We start from the raw sequence: 21,953 nt of genomic DNA, 5'->3' as shown, positions 1-21,953 counted from the left end.
GTTTCCCTGCTCAGCAGTTAGGGACCATCTGACAATTCCTATCCACAGCAGTAAATGAAGGGAGAATTTCACTGCATACAGTCAGGTTTCTTATAAAAACGGTACACATTTTTTATTAAAGTATATTGGATATAGGTTTCTTTTTCATTAAAGAAAGTAAAAATTGGATTTTATTTTTTTGCCTTTACATGCCCTTTAAGTAATAATATAATATGTAATATAAAATATTACTCCAGGATGGTGCAATTAGTTTTTTGTCTTCTCTGTGTTCTTCAGGCTGAGAATCATGAGATGCACGGCCGACAATTATACTTACTTAATTTCATTTATAGGAACTTTCTTCTCTTCTAGTTGTTTGACCATTCCTTTCACTTCAGAGGGAAGTAGAACAAGCAGGGCCTCTCCTCCTTCCTTGTATCTATGGAAGCGAAGCAAGGATACGTTATAAAATGGCATGAATCATTAAGGAACGAGTGTAGCACAGGTACAAGAGAAAATGAGGCAATTAATACCAGAAAACAGAGTGCTAGGTGAACAAAGGACTAAACTAATAGAGAAAGTAACCTGGATCCTATCTCAAATCCATTTTCTTTTTTTATTTCAAACTTTCCCTTGTCCACAGATATCACATAAATATTCATGTTTCTGTAAATGGCGTTAGAAGCATGGATTTTGATGAATTAGCATAATTAAAGGGTTGGTACACCTTTAAGTTAACCTTGAGTACATTATATTTCTAAGAAACGTTTCAATTGGTCTTCATTATTTATATTTAATTATTTGTCTTTTTGTCTGATTTGTTCCAGCTTTCAAATAGATCTGATCCCATCTAAAAAACAAATGCTCTGTAAAGCTACACATATATTGTTATTGCTACTTTTCATTATCCATCTTTCTATTTAGACCCTCTTCTATTCATATTCCAGTCTCTTATTCAAATCAGTGCATGGTTGCTCGGGTAATTTGGACCCTAGCAACCAAATTGCTGAAACTGCAAACCGGCAAGCTGCTGAATAAAAAGCTAAATAAGTCAAATAATAAAATATGAAAACCAATTGCAATTTGTCTCAGAATAGCACTCTCTACGCCATACTAAAAGTTAATACTAAAAGGTGGACAACTCCTTTAAGGTCAGCTGACTTGGTCTGCTTTGTGTAGGTGTAATTTTTTGGAATAGAAATGTTACATGGAAGTCTTGGAGAGGAAAGGGGTGTTAATGAAGGCAGCAACTTAACAGACTTCAAAAAAATTGAGAGCAATAAAATACTTTCCAAATTAAGGAGCTAACCGCCAAGGGTCCCCAAATCAAATTACTATCCTTTAAAGGAGAAGGAAACCCTGCAGAAAAAAACCCTGTACCCCCCACCCCACGTAAACCCCCCTTCCTACTCCCCCCAGGCTAACTGCCCCCTGAGAAATGCCCATATTTTATACTAACCCCTCGTCGCATTTGGAGCAATTTGCTGGCTCTCGACAGCTGCGCATGCGCCGAGATTGACGGAGATTGCCAATCTCCTGGAAGTTTACCGAGGACCCGGAAGGTGGATGCGTGGAACTCCGCTGCCAGAATCTGCGACGAGGGGTAAGTATAAAGTATGGGGCATTTCTCCGGGGGGCAGTTAGCCTGGGGGCAGGAGGGAGAGGAGTTTACGTGGGGTGGGGGGTAGGGGTTTTTTTTCTACAGGGTTTCCTTCTCCTTTAATTATACAACTGATCCTAACCCACCCTCTCCCAACCGGCACCAAACCCGTACTGGGAAGCCAATGTTATTTATATATGTGTGAATGAGCCCAGGGGCCGCAAGCCATGGTGGAATGATCCAGCTCTTAGGACAGAGACACACGGTCAGATTCGGGGAGATAAGTCGTCCGGTGACATATCTCCACTTCTTCGGGACAACTAATCTCCCCAAACTGCCTTCCCACCTACTAGAATGTAAATCGCCTGCGGGATGGCACTGGGAGCGCTTTGTTTTCTGAAGTCGCCCAAAGTTTCCTCGCGAGGTGACTTTGGTAAACGAATCGCGACTAGTGCCATCTTGCAGATGATTTACATTCTAGTAGGCGGGAAGGCAGTTCGGGGGGAATAGTCTTCCTGAAGAAGAAGAGATTTGTCAACCTAATCTCCCCGAATCTGAGCGTGTGTCTCTGAACTTGTAAGAGAGTGAATTGTGTTGTGGGTGGGTGAAAGAGTTAAAATGTTATTTGTGAACTATGTGATGTTAATGAGAGTTTGTATGTAAAACTGTGTAAATGGTTATTTAAAAAACCACTAGGTGGCAGTAGAGTGTTATAGTTAGAAGCAATTCTGTTTTTCTACCACTAGATGGAATTTCCCCAAATTGGGTATAAAAGGGCAGCCACACCCATAGTCAGAGGCTTTTGATGGGAGGAGGCGAAGTGATGCAAGAGTTTCGTTGAGAAGAAGAACACCAGCCCGGAATCAGGTAGTTCACTAGATAGGAAGATTCAGTAATAGCTGGCACTAGGTGTCAGAGATAGGGAGAAAGAAAGGGTAGTCTTTTGCCCCAACAAGGAGCATAGTCGGATTAGGATCCGGGGAATAATTCCCAAGATAGGGTGACAGTGGTGAGGTTGTTGGGCAAGAGAGGTTGGAAGTAGAAGACTTCAAGTCAAGGTGGCTGGTACCCGCCGGAGTGGTCAAGGGGCGCTGGTCGAGTGCCGGATGATCGAAGCGGGGGACTGGTGGAATGGTGAAGGGGTGTAGTGGTGCACCGGATCACCGAGCCAGACCGATGAGGACCAGCAGGTAGTGAGTAAAAAGAAAACCCTATTCTAATCGCTGAGTGGTAATGCACAGACTACTAAGTCGGAAAGCAATTGTAAAACTTTAAGTGGAAATGACTGTTGAAAGGTCTGTTGAGTTTTGTATCTGACTGCCAGTGATGTACAAGAAAATAAACAAAGTTTCATTTTTTTAAGAGCTGGTGTTCTCGACTTTCTTATGTTGGGGGCCTGTGTTGAGAAATTCCCCTTACAAACTTAAAAGGTACCTAGTAAATTTAAGAGCCAAATTTCTATATAATAAGCAAGAAATTTGGTTCTTCACAATGGCACTTACTGTAGTAGTGATGCAGCCCCCCCCCTGGACCCCCCTCTATCTTGAGATAAGTAGGTAATTTCGAGGTAGTAGGGGGTCTGATTAGGGGCCAGAACCGCCACAGCCCGAGTCACCCATCTCTGATCAGAAGGGGAGGGTAGGGTAAAGTGGGTATATACATAAGCAAACATCAGGCAGCCCTGGAGGAAATGAGGGACGCTAACATTGCAGGCAGGTGGGCTGTGGACAGAATTTGGTCCGACACCTATTAAAGATGTGCTTTGATGGCCAAAACCTAACCTGAGGGTCCTATGAGTTTCAGGCTGCCTACACATCACTAGCACCAACATATTCTGCAGCGCATTATAATTAATTCTGACTGTATTTATATTTTTTATTACTCGTTTTTCTTGTCAAATCCTCTTTTTTTAACTCAGTCACAAAGTTGTTTAGTTGATACAATGAGATCCAGGTAAGAGTTAAAAGGAGAACTAAACCACAAAAAAATGATATGGCTAGAAATGCCATCTATTATATACAGAACTTATTGAGCCAGCCCTAAAGGTTCATTATCTCTATAGAAGTAATGATTCAGGCATTCAAAGTTGTCACAGGAGTTTCGCCTCTTGGCTTTTGTTAGGAGTGTCAGTGACTTGCACATGCTCAGTGGGCTTGGAGCAGCTGTTGATAAGCTAAGCTTAGGGGTGGACACAAATCATCAAACATAAAATACACTTTTATACTACCCAAAAAACACAAGCAGAAGACAGGAGGGTAAGGACGCTGCCTCTGGTGGACATTCTGTATTATAGATATGGGATCCGGTAATCTGGAAACTGTTATCCAGAATGTTCCAAATTACGGAAAGGTCATCCAAATAATCCAAATTTTTAAAACTTTAAAATTTCCTTTTTCTCTGTAATAATAAAACAGTACCTTGTACTTGATCCCAACTAAGATATAATGAATCCTTATTGGATGCAAAACCAGCCTTTTGGGTTTATTTAATGTTTACATGACTTTCTAGAAGACAAGATATAAATTTCCAAATTACAGAAAGATCTGTTATCCGGAAAACCCCAGGACCCAAGCATTCTGGATAACAGGTACCTGTATATGATTACCCATGTCTCTTTAAGAAATGTATTTAGCATTTTCAGTAACTCCCTAACAGCCATTAAGATTCTGGCTGTGAAAACAAAACAACTTTTATGGAAATGTCAGTTTTGATCTTTTGGGGGGTCATAAAATTAGAAAGAGGTTTTTTTAACAAGCCACAATAAGACAAACAATCTAGACGGAGATTTACTTGAGAAGGTTGCAAACAAAAAAAAAGTCTTTTGAAGAGACACCCAGAAGATAGGGAATTAAAATGAGATGAGCGATATATTTCAGAACTGTTTGAGAAGGGAAAGGTCACAAACAACATATTTACTGCATCAAAGGCAGAATATGCTATCTGATCAGAGTAGCACCAGGGAAACTGCTTATTCTACAGCCCAGCATATTAATTACGGGGAAAATGATTTTTTCATTTCTAGAAGAAAATAATATATTTTTCTCTGTGCACTCGCCCTGGGCAAATGGATGTAAGGAATAGCTGTCATGTATATATGTGTGTATGTATATGTACTAGGGATGCACCGAATCCACTATTTTGGATTCGGTCGAAACCCCGAATCCTTCACGAATGATTCGGCTGAATACCGAACCAAATCCTAATATGCATATGCACATTAGGGTTAGGAAGGAGAAAAATTTTTGACTTTCCTCTTTAGTGACAAAAAGTCATGCGATTTCCCTCCCTGCTCCTAATTTGCATATGCAAATTATGCAAATTAGGACTCGGGTTCAGCTGGGCAGAAGCATTCAGCCGAATCCGAATAATTACTGAAAAAGGCAGAATCCTGGCTGAATCCCGAACCGAATCCTGGATTCGGTGCATCCCTAATATGTACATGTATACATCCTCTCCATGCATGTATGTATATATATATATATATATATATATATATATATATATATATATATATATATATATATATATATATATACATACACACAGGTACTTACTGAAAAAGGCAGAATCCTGCCCACATGGACTCATATATATTTACCTTTCAGTTAAACTTTAGTGAGTTACAGAATGGCCAATTCTGAGCAACTTTTCCATTGGCCTTCATTTTTTCTGTTTTTAAAAATGTTCCTACTTCTTCTGACTCTTTCCAGCTTTCAAATGGGGGTCACTGACCCCATCTAAAAAAACAAATGCTCTGTAAGGCTACAATGGTATCGTTATTGCTACTTTTTATTAATCATCTTTCTGTTCAGGCCTTTCCTATTCATATTCCATTCTCTCATTCAAATCAATTCATGGTTGCTAGGATAATTTGGACCCTAGCAACCAGATTGCTGAAATTGCAAACTGGAGAGCTGCTGAATAAAAAACCTAAATTAAATCAAGAACCACAAATAATAAAACATGAAAGCCAATTACAATCTGTCTACGGAGGTCAAGTCGGTAGGTTTGATCTTCCATTAGGATCAAGGTCTGCATCTGCTTGTTGATGGGGCCCTCAGTTCTATTGATGGCATAGCAGCAAGCATAATCCAATCATTGGCGCAAGGGCCAAAGAATCAGGTCTGTCCAATATTTCCCACCATTACGGCAAATGATCCGCTCGCTTGGCGACCTCGAACTGGAAGTGATAAATCTCCTTGTCTGCCATTGCCCTAACAGCAATATGGGTGCTAGGCTACGTGGGAACAAAAGATAAATCATTCAAAGGCTGTAAAAAATATCTGCCACTGCCAATGTGGATTCTGAGGGGAGAAAATGTTACTTTTTTGCTTACATTTAGCCTCTAATATTAACAGATGCCCCGTGGCCTGTATCTCTATGAGTCCCAGCATTTACAGAAGAACCAATCCTATTATATACCTGCGTTTGCTACTATAAAAAAAAGTCTGCAGTCGCTCTGCTTCAAGGCAATAAGGGGGAGAGTTAAGCCAAAATAAAGAAGTAACTACTGAATATATTTGCTTCATTTTCCTTTTAATTTCAAAAGGTTGTTTTGGTTTATTTCCTTGTTATTTTTTTAACAGGCACTTCAGTGTATTTTGAGTCTAAAAATTGCCTGTTTGTTTAGAATAAATACAGTGAATTACTTTGCCGACATTTAATGCAGAATACAACTACATTGTAGATCAAAGGGTTATCTCAAAACTGGCCGATGAGTCAGCGCGGGCAAATCTCAGCCCACAGTCAGTTCCGAGGACAATGCCATTTTTAAAACAGGTCATTAACGGAAGGGAAGGAACAGTGGGCACCGAGGAGATTAACTCCGACTCAGAACATAACTTTATGTTTTACTGCCCTCTTGTGATGCTATGAGACAGAAGTAAGTCAATTACATATAAAATCGACAGCCTTTTACTGTACCGGTAACACTGCAGAACTATACGTTCCATGCACAACGCTTGGCAGAATCAGAGAAATGGGCAAAATGGCAGATGAGGTTCAATGTTGATAAATGTAAGGTTATGCACTGTGGTAGAAATAACAAATGCAAGGTATACATTAAATGGTAAGGTGTTGGGGTTTCCTTAATTTAGAAGGATTTGGGGTGTTTGTGGATAACATTTTTGCAAATATATATATACAGTCCAGAAGTTCTTAACGCACACCGTAATACATTAATCTCGGTCGATGCTATCTTTACTGGCAGAATTATCCAAATAACGAAAAAGAAAAAGATGCACACCAGGATTTGTATACAAAAAATTTAAATTCCATACTTATTAATTTACATTAAAAATTCGGCCAAGAATTTTTAATGTAAATTAATAAATATGGAATATGTTATTAATATGTTATTAAGACAAGCCTTATATCATCTCAGAATCTTGTTTGTGCACGAGAATAGGGGACCTGATGTCCATCCCCATGTCCTGGCTACACAATTAAATGAGAACGGGGGAATATGTGGAGAGCAGTGACATCTAGGAAGTGCTGAATAGAAAGTGAAAGTAATTGTCTGCTCCGCCTAAGGCATAGAGGAGGGGCAGACAATATTTGATTGACAGCTGAGATTTTTAAATGAGCTTACAACAGCTATGAATGATTTAATAAAAAAATAGAAATTGGATTTCATGTTTAATTTGAAAAGAACTTTCATTATACAGATTTTTTTGTCTGGGTGACAGGTCCACTTTAAGGGAGTGGTAGTGAAGCCACATTTTTCAAACACAAGGCTGGCTTTCAGTGGATTCCACTCGCAGATATTAATGCAGAAATAACACACCACTAGGGGAGCCTTATATGTTATGGACTTTATAGACACTAAATCAAAGGATGGCTTTTATGATCTGCACTAGTGTCTAAAAGCGGAATCCATTGAGTGGCCACCTCATTACAAACATGGCTGCCCATAAGACAAGACACAAAATGTAGTGTCGGTACAAGAACAACAGAGATGACGAGGTTTCAGGCACGGCCAAGAACTTGGGTACTAAGGGAAAGCAAAAAGTTGCATGTTCCTCTAGATTTAATATACTTCTCTTTTTTTAACATGATGCTCTTCTTATAGTGAAAATGGTTCCCAATATCCCAATGCTATGGAAAGAAGACAAGTAATAGCTCTGGAGAAGCTTAAACCTTCATCAATACTTCCCAGAATGTCTCTTAATTATTAGTTGGCGTCTGCGTTACTCGCAGTGAATAACTTCCAGGTACTGTTCTGCTGGCGTTAAAGCAATATTTCATGAGAAAATCCAATTCTGCCAGTAGGAACAGTAAAAACATCCAGTTGTAAAGTAGCCAAGCTTTAAACACAAGAACCAAGACAGGAGACTCGGAATAATAATGAGTTATTTAGGGGTTTTAACCAGCGGGTGCAGCCCCTTGTTTAGAATTAACACTGCCAGAAATGCAAGAAATGATTTGGCTTATGGTATATAAGGCAGGATGCTAATTGGTGCTGATCATTAATTAAGCTTTGATATGGGACAATTAAATACTCCCGTGGTCCGTGAAACTTTCAGTGAATTCTTTGCAGGCTTCATTACTGCTGGCAATTAAAACGTAATTTGGCTGGAGAGCAATATGCTTACAATGGGACACAGAAGAAATGGAGCACAACACAGAACATACCAGCTCACACTCAGCTGCCTCCTATTAATCACATTCATTAGGATTCAATCAGTTTGGAACAGTAATCCCTACCCAACTCCACCAATCGGAGATAACCCAGAGTCTACCAGTCATCTGACACGCCAACCAAACCACCTGCCTAAACTGATCTTGTGCCTTTTTACACATTTTTATTACTAACGGACTGCACCTTCGTAAGTGTCAAAGCAACTGGAAGCCAATAAAAAGCCCTGTATAAGCACACAGGGCCAGAACTGCCAATAGATTAATAAGAAAGAAGAATAACAAGATATTGTCTAGGAATTCTAATGGATTTTGTGTACTGAGCTTTTTGTACCAGTCCAGAGGTGCTATACGGTGGTTTAGCTGATGATATCACTCCAACTTGCAGTACAGTGTGACTAAAGTTTATCAGAGCACAAGTCACATGACTGAGGGCAGCTGGGAAACTGACAATATGTCTAGCCCCATGTCAGATTTCAAAATTGAATATAAAAAAATCTGTTTGCTCTTTTGAAAAATGGATTTCAGTGCAGAATTCTGCTGGAGTAGCACTATTAACTGATGCGTTTTTAAAAAAAAAACATGTTTTCCCATGACAGTATCCCTTTAAAGATCTATCCTTTGGCCAGGGCCTTCATAAATTTCCAACTTTTGGCTTCTCTGAAATTGATATTACTGGTGTATTTGTCATAGTTTCAAAATTTCTGCAACAATAAATACATATTCTCCCCAGTTCATCTTTACTGAGTTTCAAGCTGGGATTTAGGTATTTTTCAAGATGAGCAAAGGACCGAAAAAGTTCCCAGTGGGTGACAGAAACGTTGGATTCAAAGTGCGATGCTGTGAAATAAAAACCTCCACAAAAAGTGCTGGTCCTTCGTGCTATAAATATACATTTGTGTGTGTATAGTATATATACTGTATAGTCAAATACAAGAGGTCCTCTGCACTCAACTCATTATCAATATATTTAAGACAGAGACATTTTGTGCATACTGCTACTGAAAAATGCCTTACCCTTTAAACAAAACAAGGATTGTTTGTCCATATATTGCAATATATTTAAGCTGGCCAACTACGTCAAAGCCATCCCATATATGGTCAGTCCTACGCTCAATTTTCATCTGATTCTTTAAGAATTATATTGCTTCATTATACATTTTACAAAAGGTAAAAAAAAAAAAGCTCCCACCCCCACCCTTCCTAACATATGGCACCTAAACTATACAGTGGGCACACGTATAGGGCAAAATAACAACTCTATTTTATTTTATGAAGGTTTCCCAGGCTTGTGTAGTGTAATGTATTTGCTGTTACATATACGTCCATTGTACTTTAACTTGGCGCCGTATGCAAATTAGGCATCGCTAGCGTAACTTCTCTTTGCTTGACGAATTAACGCTAGCGCAACTTCACTACCTTTTGCCTTCCTGAGCGCAACTTTGGATTTAAGTGAATTAGCGGCGCCCTGGCGAAGTGCGGCAAAGGCTGCGCTATACCCCCCAAAAAATTTAGGTCTCTATTAAAAGATATTGCATAAAACAGCTCATATGTAAAACCCTGCTTCATGTAAACAAACCATTTTCATAATAATATACTTTTTTAGTAGTATGTGCCATTGGATAATCATAAATAGAAAATTGCCATTTTACAAAAATAAGGGCCACCCCCTGGGATCGTACGATTCACCGTGCACACAAACATACCAACAAACCGTACTTGTTAGGTCACATGAGCCAATAAACAGACAGAGTTGTTGCGGGAAAAGCTCCGATTTTTTCGTGAATTTTCCCCGAAATCTCCGAATTTTTAGAAGTTTTCACACGAAAGCTACGAAAACATTGTGAAATTGGACGAAACCCCCGACACAATCAAAAATCAATGGGACTGTTCCCATTGACTTTTATGCAACCTCAACAGGTTTGAGATGCCTTGTTTTTATATTCGGGCTTTTTAGCCCTCGGGGTTTAATAAATCCCGAAAAATTCTTGATTTTTTCAAAAGTCCGATTTTATTAAAAAAAAACACGAATTTTCGGATATCGGGGAATTTCGGGTATTCGGAGCTTAGTAAATAACCCCCTTAGAGTTATAGTATTTCTGGTCAGGTGATCTCTGAGGCAGCACACAGACCATCACGAAGCGGTGGTTCAAGGCAAGAGATGAGGGCAAGATTTACTTAAATATATAGAACAGTTTGGTAAGATTCTTTAAAATGCCACTTATTAATATGATGTTAACTATCTGTTGCTTAAGTGTTCATTTTGGGGGTATAGTTTTCCTTTAACCCTGTCTCCAATCTATCCAAAACCAGATCCACAAGGTCTTGTCTACTGTGCAAATTGCACCCTACACCAGTGATGTTACCCATAGCAACCAATCAGCAATTAGATTTAACAGTCACCTACAAGTTAAAAAGCAAAGATCGCATTGGTTGCTACAGGCAACATTACCGGTGATGTTTGTCTCCAGTGTTAATAAATATTTATGTTGGTTTCCATGTCACGGCAGAAGGAAATTTAATATTTTTAGAAACCCACCGGGCTGTTCTTTTGACTCAGTGGCATCTTCAGGGCAGTCGAGCTGAAGCACCCAGTTCACTGCTGGAAAATCTGTGAAAAAATAACCAGCAAATAAGAAAAGGTTTGAGTCTATTCCTGTATAAAGCTGAAAGTCACTGTAAAATACACTAAAGACAAACAAAGAATGAGGCTAGAAACTTTAGGGGTCTATCTCAAAATGGTGCCATCTTTACAGATAACAACATCCTAAAAGTAAATCTGATACAGGTATCTAAAATGCTCGGGACCTGGGGTTTTCTGGATAACGGATGTTTCCGTAACTTCATACCTAAAAGAAAATCATATAAACATTAAATAAACCCAATAGGCTGGTTTTGCTTCCAATAAGGATTAATGATATCTTCGTTGGATCAAGTACAAGCTACTGTTTTATTATTACAGAGAAAAAGGAAATCATTTTTAAAAATTATAAAATGAAGTCTATGGGAGATGGCCTTCCTTGTAATCCCGAGGTCTCTGGATAACGGGCTTCCTGATAACAGATCTAATACCTGTATACATTTTTTCCTAAACAATCCATTTAATATACTGGTACTGGATCCCTTATCTAGAAAAACTCTGAATTATAGCCCATCTCCCCTACAGTCTATTGTAAGCAAATACTTGTTTTAAATTTCCCTTTTCTCTGTAATAATAAATCAGTACCTTGTACTTGATGGTAACTAAACTGCAAAAATCCATATTGGTGGCAGAACAATCCTACTGGGTTTAAGGAGATTCTTCACCTTTGAGTTAACTTTTAGTATGATGTAGAGAGTGATATTCTGAGATAATTTGCAATTGGTTTTCATTTTTTATTACTTGTGGTTTTTGATTTTTTTATTCCGCAGCTCACCAATCTGCAATGTTAGCAATCTGGTTGCTAGCGTCCTACCCTAGCAACCATGTATTGACTGGAATATGAATAGGAGAGGGTCTGAATAGAAAGACGAGTAATAAAAAGTAGCCATAACAATACATTTGTAGCCTTGCAGAGCATTTGTTTTTTTGGATGGGGTCAGTGACCCCCATTTGAAAGTCAGATGAAGAAGGCAAATAATTCAAAAAACATAAAACTAAATAAAGAAGACCAATTAAAATGTTGCTTAGGACTGGCCATTCTATAACATATTAAAAGTTAAAGGAACAGTAACACCAAAAAATGAAAGTGTTTTAAAGGAATGAAAATATAATTTACTGTTGCTCTGCCCTGGTACAACTCGTGTGTTTGCTTCAGAAAGACTACTATAGTTTATATAAACAAGCTGATGTGTAGCCATGGGGGCAGCCATTCAAGCACAGGATACACAGTAGATAACAGATAAGTACTACTATAGTTTATATAAACAAGCTGATGTGTAGCCATGGGGGCAGCCATTCAAGCACAAGATACACAGTAGATAACAGATAAGTACTACTATAGTTTATATAAACAAGCTGCTGTGTCGCCATGGGGGCAGCCATTCAAGCACAGGATACACAGTAGATAACAGATAAGACTACTATAGTTATATAAACAAGCTGATGTGTAGCCATGGGGCAGCCATTCAAGCACAAGATACACAGTAGATAACAGATAAGTACTACTATAGTTTATATAAACAAGCTGATGTGTAGCCATGGGGGCAGTCATTCAAGCACAAGATACACAGTAGATAACAGATAAGTACTACTATAGTTTATATAAACAAGCTGCTGTGTAGCCATGGGGGCAGCCATTCAATCACAGGATACACAGTAGATAACAGATAAGTACTACTATAGTTTATATAAACAAGCTGTGGTGTAGCCATGGGGGCAGCCATTCAAGCACAGGATACACAGTAGATAACAGATAAGTACTACTATAGTTTATATTAACAAGCTGCTGTGTAGCCATGGGGGCAGCCATTCACGCACAGGATACACAGTAGATAACAGATAAGTACTACTATAGTTTATATTAACAAGCTTATGTGTAGCCATGGGGGCAGCCATTCACGCACAGGATACACAGTAGATAACAAATAAGTTCTGAAAAATCCTATTGTATACAACAGAGCTTATCTGTTATCTGCTGTTTTTCTGTGCCTTTTCTCCTTTTTCAGCTTGAATGTCTGCCCCCATGGCTACACAGTGGCTTGTTTATATAAAGTAGTGTTTCTGTGGCAAACACAAAGTTTTACATGTGCCTGGCAACAGTACATTGTATTTTCATTACTCGTATTTTCATTACTCATTTTTTGGTGTTACTGTTCCTTTAACTTAAAGGTGAACCACCCCTTTAAATGATTTTTAGCAGACTATATGGAGATCCAAATTACAGAAAGATCCCCTATCAGGAATGCTAATAAGATCCTATCTTACAAATGTCTGTCTAGCACAGGCCAGCTGGAGGATATATTGTTCTTCTTCGTGGTTCTTGTGAATTATATGAACATTCTGTATGCACGGCTTCCTGATGAGTGATACAAATGATTTAGTATATTAACCCCTCTGAAAGTCTTGTACAAAAAAACTCAAGACATTATTTGAGACCTTCAACCGAATAGAGACTGCAGGGTTACATTAGGAAAGGAAAGGCGAGTCCTCGTAACTAATTTGTTGTATTGCATCAAGACCCTACCAGCAATACAATGACCTTCCTGGAAGGAGGATTATAGAATGGAACCCTATTAGCATAATTTGGAAACAATTCAGGCAATAAGAAAACAGCAGGGCTAAATCAGGACAGAATATGAAAATCACCCGACAGCCTGGCTAATAGCTAAGCTACTCCGTTGTGCTCGCACGTCTCCTCCTTAAATGGAACACTGATAAATAATGCAGGGAACAAGTCTGAATCTGTGCAGGTCTTCATTAGCCATGTTTGTGTCTCAATTTAAAAGGAAGGCAAGGGAAACTAGTGTTGCTAAGGTCAAGGATACACAAGCAAGCCGTGAATATGCCATAGTCCAATGTGTAGAGAAAAGGTGTTGTTGTTGCACTTGACATTCAAGGGCAAATGGCCCAAAGGGAAATTGTTTCCCAAACAAATTTGTGTTTTATTATTCTATTAGACAAGCCTGGTTGTTTCACAGAGTTCCTCTTGGGGGCACCACCTACATACCAGCGTCTGCTTTAATAGACTCCACTCCTCTGTAGTTTACGATTTACAAGCCTCTCGCACAAACTCAACACGAGCTACAATCTTGGTTTTGAGTCAACACAGACTCTCAACCATCAAAGATGCAAAATCACTTATAGCATAAGAATTTTTGGAGCCATTCGGCCAATGGCTAGTAAAATCTCTGCATAACAGGTCAGAACATGTACATATCCTATCACTTGCTGTGGACTATATAGGGGTTGTTCGACTTTAAATGAACTTTTAGTATGATGTAGACAGTGATATTCTGAGACAATTTGCAATTGTTTTTTATTATTCAACATTTGTGATTTTTTGAGACTTGAATAAGAGTCTGGAATATGAATAAGAGGCCTGAATAGAAGGGTGAGCAATAAAAAGTATAAATACATTTGTAGCATTCTAGAGCATTTGTACTTTAGATGGGGTCAGTGTCCTCCAGTTGAAAGTTGGAAAGAGTCAGAAAAAGAAGGAAAACTATTCAAAAACTATAAGAAAGAAAAAATAAAAGCCAACTGAAAAGTTGCTTAGAATTAGTTATTCTAGAACATACTAGGTAGACCACTCCTTTAAAGGAGTGGTCTACCTAAATTATGCATACACAAATTAGGATTGAGAGGTGGGTCAATATAAGGAGCAAATTCTTCAAAAAAAAAATACTTTGCATTCAGCCAGATCTGGAAAAAGTTGATTCAGCACATCCCGGCCTAGAAAGACCATTTCATAATCTGATATTGACCTCTGCACAAATTTTTAAACCAAGATGGGCTTAAGGGAAAAGTGAATGTCCAGTCCACAGGGGGTGCCAAATGTTAGGGCACCCCCCCAATAATTGTAATGACATCTCTGATACCAAGCAAAAAGTAAATGTAGATGCCAGGCACACTGGTAACTCACGTATAGATCAGACAGAAATTTGTAGATAAAATAGATATTTTATTTATACAATCATCTTATTGCCTGATGCGTTTTGTGTCACTAGGACACTTAATCATAGGCTTATGCCTGATACCAAGGCAGGTGCTCCTGTTGGCAGAAAACGGAAAGGTCCGGGGTACTTGTAAGGAAGTGATCCTTTTGTGTCCTTCTTTCTTCGGGCAGGCGCACATACGCAGTAAAGTTAAAGGAGAACTAAATCCCCTCAATATGAAAAACCCCTACCTATTACCCTAGATAGTCCTCCTCCCTACTCTCCCGGCAGTTGTTGATTACCCCTGAAAGTGTCCCGAATACATTGCTCACGTATCTGTGCAAAGTAAGCGCAGCGGAGCTCATGCTCCAACTGCGCATGCCCCAATACAGCACTCCTTACAGATGAAGACCAAAGATCCGGAAGATGGCGCCAATGAGCTCCACTGTGCTTACTCTGCACCGATATCTGAGCAATGTATTCCGCACACTTTCACGGGTAATGAACTATACGGTAGAGTTCTGCAGCGGGTCGGGTACCCGCGGTTTACCCGCAAAAACCTTTGGTACCCAGCGGGTTGAAGTTCCGGGTGCGGGTATAGATGTGGGTCGGCGATTGTGTGGGTCGGGCCACGGGTCTTCTCAAAAGCGATATTTACTCCTTTTTTTTACTCCACGTCTACTTATGAAGATGTCACTTCCGGTTTACAATGACAGCACTTCCTGATTCTTGATGGTCAACGGGTCGGGTTGTGGATAAGGTACTTGTCGGGTATCGGGTCCAAGTGAGTAAGAATGCGGGTTGCTGGTCCGGGTTGTGGATTGCAGGTACGGGTCGGGTTCCAAAAAATGGACCCGCGCAGGATTGTACTATACGGGGGGAAAGACAGAGGTGGGACTATCGAGGGTAGTAGGTACTGACTTTTCTTACTGGGGGGTTTTGTTCTCCTTTAAAAGCTGTATTTTAACAAAAACACAAGCTTTTTCACTCTACTGTGCATGCGCCCGCAGCTGGATTTTGAAGAAGGAAGGACAAGAATTGCTCACTCCCGTACCCTGGAACGGTGCAGTTTTCGGCTAATAGGAGCACAAGCCGGGGTTTAAGTTAAGTCATTACAATCCTTGGTGTTGCCCTAACATTTGGCACTCCACATGGATTGGACCATCTTCTTTAACCTGTAAGACAGCTCATTGCTGCAGGGATCAAGTGACACAAATGTGTCATTTCCAACTCTTACGCTGTAACAAAACAAGATCGGATGGGCACCCGCAATTCATACTTCCCTTGTATAGCCTCAAGCTTTTCTATAGCACATCATTTCACTAAGGAAAAACAGCTCAGGTTTTTAAATACATCCCTAGGCCTGCAGGGGGGGGGAAGCACTTGCGGGGTTAATAAAAAGAAACAAATTTTTCCCCCTTTACACAGTGGAGATTTAAGAGGATGAAATGAAAGTGCAGCAGCTGTGACACCTTCTCCATTTCTGTGTGACCAATACCTTTTTACTGCTGCAAAGCCGGGAAGGCTGTGATTAATCAGTGCCACCAGTGAATCTGCACAGCCTCTCGCTGCTTCTATTAACCAGACAGTCAGGGCAGCAAACTATTACACAAAAGGGCACTTTTAGATGATTTCTTAGTCAAGACACATTTGCACAACACAATGACAACACCGGCCATTTTTGCAGAAAGGGTTTTTGCATTTAATGGGGTGGTTCATCTTTAAATGAACTTTTAGTCTGATGAAGAAAGTGATATTCTGAGACAATTTGCAATTGGTTTTCATTTTTAAGTTATTTAGCTTTTTATTCAGCAGTTCTCCAGTTTGCTATTTCAGCAACCTGGTTGCTAGGGTCCTACCGTAGCAACCATGTGTTGATTTGAATAAGAGACTGGAATATGACTCGGAAAGGACCTGAATAGAAAGAGGAGTAAGGAAAATAGCCATAACAATAAATTGGTGGTCTTACAAAACATTTGTGTTTTAGATGGAGGTCGGTGACCCCCATTTGAAAGTTGGCAAGAGTCAGACGAAGAAGGCAAATAATTCAAGAACTACAAAGAAAGAATAAATGAAGACCATTTGAAACGTTGCTTAGGATTAGCCATTTTATAACATACTAAGGGGGTTATTTATTAAAGTCAGAGTGCCAAAAACTCAAGAAATTCAAGTTTTTTTACAATAAAATCCGGATTTTTAGTGGGGAAAAAAAAACTAGAATTTTTCAGGAATTATTATACCCCAAGAATGGAATCAGTCTGAATCTTAAAATCCAGCATCTCAGACCTGCCAAAGTTGCATATAAGTCAGTGGCAGAAGTCCCGAAGATATTCTGATCTGCGCTGGGTTTCGTGCAATATTCCAAAGAGTTGGTGATTTTCAGGAAAAAATTCTGGCGGAAAATCTGTATGATTTAAATTTTCGTACAATTTTCATGATTTTTTCGAGTTTTTTCCCTGGAATTTTTCAGTAAAATTTATTGATAAATAAGGGGAAATAACCTGTGCGGATTTGGTCGGAGTATAATTCAGAAAATTACTATGAATAATCCCTAAAAGTTCACTTAAAAGTGAAGCACTGCTTTAATGTTGTAAAAATGTTTTGCTTAAAAGAAACATTTGCCCAAGAACAAAGTACTCAGTAGTTATCTCAGGTACCGCAGATAGGGTTGCCACCTGGCCTGTATTTTACCGGCCTGGCCGGTAAAAATGATGGATGATCCCAATGTTATTAATAGGTAAAAAGCTAAATAAATAGGAAGGCCGGTATTTTTTTCCAGAAAAGGTGTCAACCCTAACCGCAGATGTACTCCTAAACATATAGGGGTTAATGTTATAAAAAAGTCTTGCCCATAGCCAGATGCTTGTCTTAAACAACTGACCGGTATGGCTGCCTGCTTATTGGTTGCTATACTAATCCCATGCTGTATTTAGGTCCGGTGTCACCCTAGGCACCCAATCGCAAACAGTGCTTGCGAGTTATGTCACTTATCATTGTGCATGACATCACTTCCACCCAGACACATTACCCTGGAGGCAACTGGGGAGATTTATTTATTTTTTCCCGTGAATACAATACCATTTACGATATAGGCATATATATATATATATATATATATATAGGCCCTATATATATATATAATTTAAATAAATAATGAAATGCAGCTCATCCCTTTCTTCACTGGGTGCAAGTGGTCAGGCTTCATATACAAACTACTGAATTAAAACTACAAAATTTACCCTATCACTCCAACTTGGGAAAACCAAGGGGGGAGACCAGTTTTTTCCTCTCTATCGAAAATACACAAGTCCCTATCACATCCCCCCGGTAGGCCTATTATATCAGCCAGGGGATCATTAACAGAGAACATAGCCAGATATGTGGACACACTGTTACAGCCCCTGATTAGAGAATTGGGATCCTTTTTTCAAGACACCACAGATTTTTTAAAGATGATCCGAAGTATAAACACGGACAATATGATTTTTTGTTCGTGACTATGGATGTCCGGAGCTTTTACACCTGCATCCCACACGGGACGGGCATCCAGGCTGTGAGGGAGTTTTTAAAGTGATAATCATACCTACACCGGCCCACCATCGGAATTTGTGATTTCACTTTTGGAATAATTGTATAACAATTACTTTAAATTTGAGACTGATTTCTTTTTACAACTTACTGGGACCGTGATGGGTTCAAATGTAGCGCCAACTTATGCTAATATTTTTATGCATGTATATGAAACCCTAAATATATACAATCATCCACTTTTTCGCAAAAATGGTGGATATTTTAGACGCTACACTGATGACCTGTTTTTCTTGTGGTATGGTTCTGAGGAGGAGCTGAATGTATTTGTCAATGATTTAAATAACATACCCGCACCCGTTAGATTCACAGTACATACCGACGCATGTAGCATTAACTTCCTGGATGTGACAATATATAAAGTTACATCAGTTACATACCAAGATCTACCAAAAACCAACGGATAGGAACTCTCTATTACACCATTCACGTAGTCACCCACTCCCTACCCAGGTCACAAATGGTGCGGGTAATAAGAGTGACCAGTAAAACAGAGGAGAGGGTGTTGGCATTGGAAACCATGGCCAATAGGTTTTCGGAGAGGGGATATCCGAGCAAACTGATTAAAGATACAATGAATGGGCCGGGTCACTCGATTGGGAGATGATTCTAAAGGGTTCTGTAAGGGCCCGAAGGCACAGTAGGAGTATGGACCAAGGAGGAGGCAGGTAGCTAACCAAAGTTCGTGGTATCAAAAGGTTGAGGCAAGAGAGTAGTCAAAGTCCAGGCAAAAGTTCAATCCAGGCAGCGAAGGGTCAATCCGAAATAACAGGCAAAGGTTGGTACACAGGAATCAATCAAAAATAATACACCCATGAATACACGAAGTTAGACCTATACTTGGGCAATGTTTACAGTGTCCAGGTTGCTTTAAATAGGCCAGTCTTGGCGCCAAACGTTTGGGCGCAATGACGTCATGACGCTGGCGTCCTGACGCCGGCGTCAATACGCAGACGCACGTTCTGACCCCGGCGACCATTCCGTCGCCGGCGACCAATCGGCAAGCGGGAAGACGCTAGCGTCATAGTGCTGCGACCAGCAGGATCCACATGGAGGGGCAAGGAGTCGCCATCTTGGACGCCGTCGCCATCTTGGATGTGAGTAGTGACTTCCATTTCCATTACAGGTTCTACACGGGTTGATGTGGATAAATCAAATGAGATTTATTATATGACAATATTTCATGCCCTTTAATTAAAAAATCTATTTTGCAGCAGTGGCCCATTGTGAAATCTGATATCGACTTGACAGCACTCAATCGCAAGACATAGGCGAAACAGGAACTTAAAGGAACTTCTTTCCCCCCACCGATCCGGTAAGCAAGTATGAAACACCTATAAGACTGGTGGATGGATTCAAGTGTGGCAATTGTACAATGTGTAATTCTCTAATTGTAGGTGACAAATTTTTCCATCCACATACTGGTAAATCGTACTCCATTAAACACAGACTTACTTGCACGTCCCAAAATGTGGTGTACATAATCAAATGCCCCTGTGGGCTACTGTATTGCGGCAAGACCTGTAGGCACCTGCGGGAACGAATCAGCATGCATCGCTCGACCATTAGAGCGGCACTTGATCCAAAACCAAGAAAGGAAACTAAACAGGATATCTCGAAACAACCAGTGGCACAATACTGGTTGATAGCTAAACATCCGGACTCCACTTTCAAATATTTGCCCATTGATTGCATTCAGGATCTAGCAAGAGGTGGTAACATTGACTGTATGTTACTTCAGAGGGAGGCTTTTTGGACATATGATTTAAACTGTGTAGCTCCCAAGGGTTTGAACAGCTCATTGGCTTTGAACTGCTTTTTGTGAAATAACCTGTCCTGGGACATAAATCTTATGGATAGATTGTTATGCTGATACACAAAAAAATATATTCATTTAATTTATTGGCCATGTGGAATTATATATAGAGTACCTATTTCTGATACCTTGTTACGGAATTCACTTTGTAGACAATACACTATAACTGGCTTGCTTTAACCTTGTTTTTACTATTGGTGTTAAATTGATAATTATATGGACCAATAGTTATACAACACTTGGGGCTTGTTATAACCAGAGGTGTATATTATAAATTAAGTAGTAACCCAAGTATTGACCAATTTATATGGTGACAAACTGGATATTTTGTACTGTAATTTTTTAGAATATTATTGAATAGATATTGTAACTTATACACTTTTTAACTAATTATTAACAGCACAGTAGTACTTTTTAACACAATTTTAACAATCAACCATTCAGAGCACTGTAGCATCTTATTAGGTTTATGATATAACTCACTTATACGCATTTTAAACAATCACAGATTTATTATGGCACTTATTGGCTTGTATAGCAGTTTTAGCACTAATTAATGTAATTATCTCTCTTATCACTTCCTGTTGTCGGGTATCAATGGGATTATGGGTATATAAACTTGTTTGGGGGTTTGACATTGTCGCCTTGAGAAAGGTCCCTGTGTGGACCGAAATGTCACGTCAGCTTAAAACGTGATCTGTTTAATACACTTTCAAATATTCACAAAATATCTCTGTATTGCTGGTCATTTCTCCATTATCTAATTCAATTACCTTGCACCCGAGTCAAAGTTAATTCTCAGCAGCCGCACTCTAATCCAGACTCTCTTGATTAGATGCGGGTGCAGGGTCAAAAGCATTACATATAAAATTTTTGAAAAGACCCGCACTCCATTTTGTGAAGAAAAGGATAGATGGACACAATAAAAAGAATTAATTTGATTTCTTCACAAAATGCAGAGTGCAGGTCTGGAAGCTGCCAGTGTTAGGTCACATGCGAGGAGAGCTGAAGGAATTGCTCAACCCAAACCTCCCTACGGCCCAAAGATTTGATGCAGCAGCCGGCCTAGCCTGCACATCACTACTTTGGCTATCCCATAGCTGTAATTGTTTAAAAGAAACAGCACAAACTCAGCCTTGTGAACAGAATACAGATTCAGCCACAAGAACTTGGATTGTGCTCTGTTGCACAATGACTCACCTAACCCCGTGGCTGCAATGTCTGTAGCAAATAGAACCGCAGATTTCTTTCTAGTCATTGTAAACTTCCATTCTCTTCATTTGCTGCTGCTTGCCATGCAGAACCAGTACCAGAATGCCAGGCCGCAGCTGCAGAATGCACGGAACAAGTACTGCACCTAACAGGGGAAAGCACAGGCATGGTCTGATTTTGTTATTATGGACTGATGCCCAAAAATGCTGGGAAAATATAAGAACAGGGTGGGACAAAAAGACAGTGGGGCTCATGTATGAACAGTAGAGATGAAACAAATGCAGGATTCAGTACGGGATTCTGCCAAGATTTGGCCTTTTTCAGCAGGATTCGGATTCAGCCGAACCAAGTACATGGCACAACCAAATCCAAAAAATCATGTGATATTTGCTCACCCAAAAAAAAGGAAGTCAACATTTTTTTAAGCATGCGTTGAACCTGTGGTTCTCTTTCCTCCTTTCCCCCCTAATTTACATATGTAAATTAGAGTTCGGTTCAGGATTCAGCCGAACCTTTCACAAAGGATTCGGGATTCAGCAGAATCCT

General features: G+C 39.6%; 1 pseudogene; it reads right to left on the bottom strand.

Moving 5' to 3' along the window:
- LOC121399739 overlaps window positions 1-21,953 on the bottom strand; it is a 123,729-nt pseudogene that overhangs the window by 92,081 nt on the left and 9,695 nt on the right.

The sequence above is a fragment of the Xenopus laevis genome, chromosome 2L (genome assembly GCF_017654675.1).
Source record: "Xenopus laevis strain J_2021 chromosome 2L, Xenopus_laevis_v10.1, whole genome shotgun sequence".
Classification (NCBI taxonomy): domain Eukaryota; kingdom Metazoa; phylum Chordata; class Amphibia; order Anura; family Pipidae; genus Xenopus; species Xenopus laevis.
The sequence above is the reverse complement of the archived record's forward strand: the minus strand, read 5'-3'. Positions and strand labels throughout refer to the sequence as shown.